This window comes from Triticum dicoccoides, chromosome 3B (genome assembly GCF_002162155.2).
Source record: "Triticum dicoccoides isolate Atlit2015 ecotype Zavitan chromosome 3B, WEW_v2.0, whole genome shotgun sequence".
Lineage (NCBI taxonomy): Eukaryota > Viridiplantae > Streptophyta > Magnoliopsida > Poales > Poaceae > Triticum > Triticum dicoccoides.
This window is the reverse complement of record NC_041385.1, coordinates 754585002-754592792: the sequence shown is the minus strand read 5'-3', so window position 1 is coordinate 754592792 and position 7791 is coordinate 754585002.

The following is a 7791-nucleotide window of genomic DNA, read 5'->3' as shown; positions in this document are numbered from 1 at the left end:
TCAAATATGAGCAGGAAGCCCCCAAGTGACCATAAACATGGCACTGTGCCAATCAAGAGGGATATTCACAGCTATGCTTCAAATATGAGCGGGAAGCCCCCTAGTGACCATAAATGTGGCATTACGCCGATCAAGAGGGATATTCACAGCTATGCTTCAAATATGAGCAGGAAGCCCCCAAAGTGACCATAAATGTGGCATTGAGCCGATCAGAGGGATATTCACAGATATGCTTCAAATATGAGCAGGAAGCCCCCAAGCGACCATGATAAGATAAGCCGTAAGGCAGGATACCCATGTTTGAACCGCGCACCATGGTAGCAAGTTCTCTTTAGCAACCTTTAATTTTTCTGAGAACTCGAACTTGCGAGAGATAAATTCTTTTTGAACCGGAACCGGATATTGAGAGCTTCAAAACTTTAAGGGAGAGAGATGTCTCTTGAGCCGGATTTTAAACCGGAATCTTCATTTTGAGCCGGAAATTTTTTGATGGCCTTTAATTTTTCATCAATATGGTAGCAACCTCCAGGAGCGGGTTATCTTCCCCTTCAACGTCCTGGGGTTCTTGAAATCACTAAGACCGGCCAATTCTACCGAGTCATGTCATTGTAGCCCCCAAGTCTTAAGACTACTTGGGGAGTTGGATTGAGGCTCTCCATGCTTGACCATAATATGACCATTGGATTGCTGGAATATGTTGAATCTCGGCGATTTATAATTGACCCTGTCCATTGACCCATCCGGTGTAGGCAAATGCCATAGCTTGATGGTCTCCTTTGTAATAGTGAATTTTGCATAAAAAATCAAAAACGAGAGTAATTGTTCTCGAAGAAAATAAGAATGTCTCAATAGAAACTTCACCGGATGGATTTCACCTGATATGTTTTATCAAAAAGTATCAGCTGTATGGTTACAACAATGATGACAGAGGTGGCGGCCTAAAACACGGCACCTGGCGGCTCAGAAAATATCATCCGGGTCATGTTGCCCCTCCCCCTCTTTTTTCACACTTCATCCACTTTGATTTTTCTTTCTATTGTTCCAACTAGTGCAGACACACGAGAAGGGAGAATCATGGCGGCTCAGCATAATGCAAGGTGCGGTGAAACGGTGCTCAGTGCGCTGTAAGGCAGCGACGGTTTACGAGTGCGAGCAGAGGTGGCTGAACACAGCCATGGCAACTCGGCGGCCCAGCGCGGTCAGAACAACACAACACCACGAAGATGTGTGTGGCAACGAGATACCACAGCGGCAGCATGAGGCGGCGCAGGATGAGGAGCCGGCCGCGGTGAAGGCAAGGCCATGGCAGAAGGGTGCGGTGCCGGCAACTCAATCCGGTGGCGGCTTGAAACTTGGAGGCCCGGCGGCGGCTCAGAAAATAGGCATAACCCGGCACGGCGGCTGACGCATAGGTGGAGGCACGTCACCCGCAGGCGGCTCGTCCAATGGCCTCGTGACTGTGGCGGACTGACCGAGTGAGCCACAGCAGTGGCCGCAGTTTGTGCAGAGGCGGTTTACGGTGCAGAGGTGGTGAGCAGCTCACGCATGGCCAAGCGGAGGCCGCTGGCGGCTCAGCACAGCGGTGGCGTCTTAGAGGGGAGCCAGGCAGGTCTGTGGGAGTGGGCAGCGGGTGGCTCATCGTGCTGCGGCAAAGGCAGCGGGGCATCTCCTGCCGCAGATGTAGAAACCCCCCGGTGGGGCGGCTGCTGCAATCTTGACCAGTGGCGGCTCACGGTTCGGCGACTTCCACAGACGGGCGCGGAGTCCACGGCTAACAAAGGAGGAGGTCGGCGACACGCGGTCGGGCCCGAGACCGTGATGGTTTGTAGCAAAGGTGAGTCAGGACGGCGTGGCGATTCGTCGGAGGTGTCTTCAAAGCCGTGGTGGCGATTTGGATGCAGAGTGACGTAAGGGGCGAGGGCGGTTTGACGCGCCGCGACAGAGGTGACTGGACCGTGCGACAAAGGCGGGTCAAGGCAGCCCACGGCGGTGACTTTGGTCTGAGGAGGTTCATGGCAAGGCAGCTTTAGGCAACGAGCCCGAGTGGTAGCCGTATTTTGTAGGCATTGACTTGGATCGCAGGTGAGCCGGCGTCGGCAGCTCAGAGGCGGGCGCGCGGGTCACAGAAAAACCGGAGCGGTGCGACGCGGGAGATGGCGCAGGGCCGTACCTGGACGCGGTTGCTGCAGCTCGAGGGCAGCACGAAGTGAGGCGCCTGGCCCGAGGCCTAGGCGAGACCCAGTAATGGCGAGGAGAAACCACGGCAGGTTAGCGCAATGGCTCAAGCTAGCGACTTACAGACCGTGGGAGGGTCTCGGTCCTGGAGGCAGCAGGCGCACGATCTAGCCGGAGAAGAGGGCGATGCAGGTGCGCTAAAGTGGAAAAGGGGCGGTTAGTACGGAGGCCAGGCCTGTCTAAAACGGCCGTTTGACCCGGCGGCCGCAGCAGAGCAGAAGATTTGGCAGACCATGCTAGCTTTGGCAGACGAGGGCGGCGGCTCAAAGGCATAGTGACTCGGAGTAAGGCCAAGATGGCAACTCAGCAACATAGGGCGGCTGACCGCGGATGTGTTGAGGCTGCGCTTGGACTCCGCACGACGGGTTACGGCCACAACCGCCGGCACGAGGCGAATCACAACCGAGATGAAAAACAGTGTTAGCCAGCCCTTGACTATAATCCATTCCACCCCCCAATTCATATTCTTCTGTAGGTCAGCGGCTCCGACGCAAGGCACCTCAATCGGCGGAGGAAGAATGGCTTGCTGGTGCTCGGAGGCGGGTCGAACGACGACTTATTGTAGCAGCCCCCCGGCGAGGTCCGGCCGCAGGGGCACCCAGGCGAGGGCGACTCAAAGCAGCAACGAGGGACGGCAGGAGGAGGCGTTCGTCAGCACGAGGGACGGCAGCGGCGCAAGTGAGCCGGGCGGATGAGTAGGAGTTACGCCGGTAGCTCACAGTAGAAGCAAGGCCGCGAGAACAGTGGCTCGCTGCAGCGCCGACGGTTTTGGAAGTGTGATCCCGCAACAGCAGAGGCGCGAATCAGCGACATTGGAGGCGCAACGGGTCAACGGAGCAGTTCCAAGGCGGGCGGTTCTCCCGCAGCGGAGTACATCGATGGACGAGGTCCTGGTCAAGCTCAGAAGAGCCCGGACACACGGGCGCAGTGGCCGGTGGCGGATGCATACCCGGCAGTGGTGGCGAGCTACCGAGCTTTCAATGAACCGTCGAGGCGATGCGGGTACAGCCGTAGAAAGGAGCAGGAGGCCACGGGAGGACTAGCAGAGAAGGGAGAGCCGACCGCAGAAAGGAAGCGGCGGCTTGGCCACTACGGCTTGGTGCAGAGCAAGGCGAGGCCCAGCAGCGGGGCGGTTTGTTCTGCCGGCTCAAAGTGCGGCGGTGGCTTGGACGCGGGCTCAACTGCGAGATCGGCCGCTCACGGTGAATCCACAATGGCGGAGGCGTGGCAGTCCGGGTCATGGTTTTTTTCTTCTTTTCTTTCTCGACTTTCCTTCCAATGTTAGAGTAATCTCTGCTAGATCTTTATGTCGCGTGTGATTGCAGCACTAATTGATCAATTCGGTCTTAGACCGCGTCATCATTGGAATCGAATCCCACAGACACTTGTCTCAGGCGAAAGGCTGAACAGGTGGTCCCTTCAGTAAGTGCAGGTTTTGGCCTTGGCTGGGTCAAGGCAGAGGCCAGAGTCGCCTCGGAACTTGAAGCAGACATCGAGGCGTGCAGCAGTAGCGGCGGCTCGGCGGACCGGACAAAACGGCCGCAACGAAGATTTCCTGTCCGTCTCAGTGTAACGCGCCGTTCCAACCACTCATCGATCACGTAGATCATCCGAAAAATTGCAAACTTCTCAAAACCCTGGGAAAGATCCCTTCAAGAACTCAACACCACCGTGCGCAGGCCTCACGGTGGGCGCCAACTGTCGTGGAATTGTCACGACAGATGTCCTAGTGCGAGGACTTAGTCGTGAGGCCAACGCATCTATGTGATAGCTTGAGAGGGGTTGATCAAAATCGAGAGACGCAACACAAGACAAGGATTTAGGCAGCTTTGGGCCCAGGGAAACATCATCCGGTAATAACCCTACATGTTGTTTGTGGCTAGATCTCATTATGCTCATGAGGGAGTCGCAGTAAACCGGCTCTCCTAATTGTGTCTAGCCTTAAAGATTATTTTGTTTCTTACCCCCCCCCCTCTTGGGGTGCCGCGCCCCTCCTTATATAAGTTGAAGGGGCGGGTTACATGTAGAGTCAAACTCGGATTAGGACTTAACCTATTCTGACGTCTTACCATGGGCTTCTCACCATGGGCTTCTTAACGTCTTGGGCTTCTTAATGTCTGCCGCTAACTTATAATTTGGCTTACCATCTGGCTTACCTTCTGACTTACCATCTTCTAGCTTACCATCTGGCTTACCATCTGCCGGCTTACCATCTGGCTTACCTTTACCATCTTCCGGCTTACCATCTGGCTTACCATCTGCCGGCTTATAATCTGTCCACCGGCTTACAATCTAGCTTAACTGTCCGCGGGCTTACAATCTGCCGGCTTATAATCTGTCCACCGGCTTACAATCTAGCTTAACTGTTCGCTGGCTTACAATCTGCCGGCTTATAATCTGCCGGGTCACAAATTAAACACCAAGTCCTAGCCGGGTCATATCTCCGACCGGGTCACACCGCGGGGTATATCCCCGACAACTACGAAGTGCTCCATTGAGGCTTTCCAGCACCCCCAATCCGGGAGCAAGAAAACCCGAGCAAGGACGCTCGTTCTAAATGCCCTTCCAGTGCTCTATGATGGACAGGTGCTAAGCATGCCACATAAGCAGAAAAATAACATGGCATAGCAATTAAGGAGGAGAGAGAGCACTTTGGTGACCCCAAAAAGGACAAATGCCAAAGCACATGAACCTAGGCAAGCCACTTAAATGAAAGAAGTTCACCAATGCATAAAACATTTTATGTGCTAAATCATTAAATAAAGTCGGCTTAGCAACAACAAGCTAAGCACCTATGCATTGGGGAGTTGAGTTGTTAAGTTGTTTAATGTACTTAGCAGCTCATGTAAGCACCTTTGCATTGGAAGAGGCATAAGACTAGCCACAGTGGGTAGTAACATAGACTAGTAACAAGCCCATGTTACTAGTCTATGTTACTACCTTCATAGTGGGGAGTAACATATGTATGATAACATGCAACACTTCATTTATTAGGCTATAGACACATCTTGCCTTGATATGTGTGATGTTACTCATATTACTAGTAACTAGCTATGTTAATACTTTCCTCTCTTTCTTCATTTATTGATTGCCACATCATCTACTTTATCTAGATATGTGTGATGTTACTATCTATGTTACTCTCACCGTGGGTAGTCTAAAGACGGGGAGAGAGTCACACCAGCCATGCAAAACCAGACTTGGTGACTGTCGAGTAGGCCCAAAGCCTAGAGTGGGTGTGTAAGTTCTGTGTAACCGACCGATGGATCTCAGTAGCAGGGTATGTGTGTGAGTGGCTGAGAGCCGAGCAAGTCATGTACTTAGGCCAACTCCACCGCGCGACCCTATCCTCTCCGCCCCCATCCGTTTGGGGTAAAAGGGACAAACGAGACGGCCCAGCGCACGGGCGCAAACGGACTTTTGTCCGCTTTGTGTCCGCTTTCGACCCATCCGGCCCAAGTTTGCGCCGCTTTTGGGGTGAAACGGACACCACGCGGACGCGCGGGTCGTCTGCGCGTGTCCTCCCCTGGCCTGCCCGTCGGTGGCACATGACGGGCCTTTTTCTATCTGCCCCCTCCCTCCCTCTGGCCGCATCCACTCCACTCTTCCCCTCTCTTCCCCTCGCCGCCGCCGGCCGCCCGGTGCCATTGCAGCCGTGCAACTCGGACACACACTTGCCCAGCCCCTTCCTCTCATCGCCGCCGAGCTACCCAAGCACGGCCACCTTGTTTGCGCACCCGTCGGCCGGATTTGGGGCGGATCCAGTCGGTCTTGAGCTCGCCCGGCCGTGGGAGGCCGGGCCGCGCCATGGACTGGCCGGGAACCTCGCCGGAAGGCCATGGCAGGGCCGCAAGGACACATGCAGGCAGTGGCTCGTCCTCTAGCCGCTCGGATCTGCATCGTCGGTGGCCCGCCGGCAGATACACGAATGGCGGCCGGCCGGGCTCGATGCTTGCCCAAAAGCTCGTCGGCGCACCGTTGCCCCTCATCAAGTGCGACCACTGCCCAAGGGTGATCGTGCGCTGCGTGTCTACAACGCCGGAGCATCCCGGATGGGTGTTCATCAAGTGCTTAAACGATGGGGTATGTGCTCTTTTAGCTTCAGTTTATGCTCTTGGATGAGACTAGTGGTGCTAACTTTAAATTTTATTGTGTAGAACGGATGCAAGTTTTTGTATTGGGAAGAAGAGTACATCGATATGTTGATAGAGCGAAATGTATTGCATGTTCGTGCACTTTTAGCTAGCCTAGAGGCTTTAGATGAGACAAGTGCACTTGTTGCTAGATTAGAGGCTAGGCACGATACTATGTGCGAAGAAGCAACAAGGCACGATACTACGTGTGAGGAAGCAACGTTGACTTCTGGCTTGAAGAAGAAAGGAGGGTGCAACGTCGTGCCTCCTCCACAGATCAACAATGAGTGCATCGAAAAGGCCCTAACCCAACTCAAGGGAGCAGTTATGGAAGTTGGGTATCTTCTCAAATGTATTCTTGTGGTTCTTGTTTTCTTTGGCCTTGCTTTACTAGTCAAAATGTGATGATGTATTGTCATGTACCAAAAATGAATGATAAAAAGTTTAAGGACTTGCAAAGAAATATACGCGGACAGGATGGGGCAAATGGATGCGGCCGCGCGCTGGGCGCACGGCCACCGCATCCCAGGACAGGCCCGGACACAACCCCAAATCCCTACCCAAATGGACAGAATCCGGAGAAAACCGACGTCCGTTTGGGGTCGCGCGGTGGAGTTGCCCTTAGTCCTGATCCTGAGGAGAACATGTTGTATGAAATGAACTAATCAACTCATCCCATTCCTCCCGTTCCTCACCCTATTCTCCCAAGTATCTCACCTACCCTCAACCGATCCCCCTCATTTTGATCTGGACAAGACTCAAAAAAAATCGATCTGGATAGTTTTTTTTTTTTGAGAATATCTGGACAAGGGTGTTAGAGCATGTCTAACAGAGCCCTCAAACTAGTCAAACCCTCAAAATAACTGCCAGTTTGAGGGTTGAGCAAAAAAAGGCACAGATCAGTACCCTCAAATCCCTAAACCCTCAAAAAAAAATTCCAGGCCGAACCCTCAAGTTCGAGGCCAACCTGCACTAGTGAGGGTTTGGGGCAAGTTGAAGGCCCAACCCTCACTTCGTCAACTCTGTGCGCGGAGGGAAAATTACCAAGCCTCCTCTCCCCGCCGCCGGCTTCATCCACGCTGCCGCCTCCCGTTCTTGTAGTCGCCGCCGGCCATGGAGCCCCTCCAGCCCCTGGCCACCCCCTCCGCCGCTCATCCGCCGCGGGCTTCATCCGTGCCCACGCCCGTGGCCGCGCCCGACCCGCGCCTCCCGCCTCCGGCCATCGCGACCGACGCCGTCGTGGCGGAGATGGTGGCGGCCACCCACATCGGCCAAAAACGGAGGTGGGCGGGCACCCACGTCGTGCCAAGCAAGCTGCCCGTGCCCGCCCCCGCGGCGAAGGCGGCGAAACCGGCGGGGAAGGCGGCGAAGCCCGCCAAGCCAACAACCTCCACCGCGGCTGCTCCCAAGCGCAAGGAGAAGC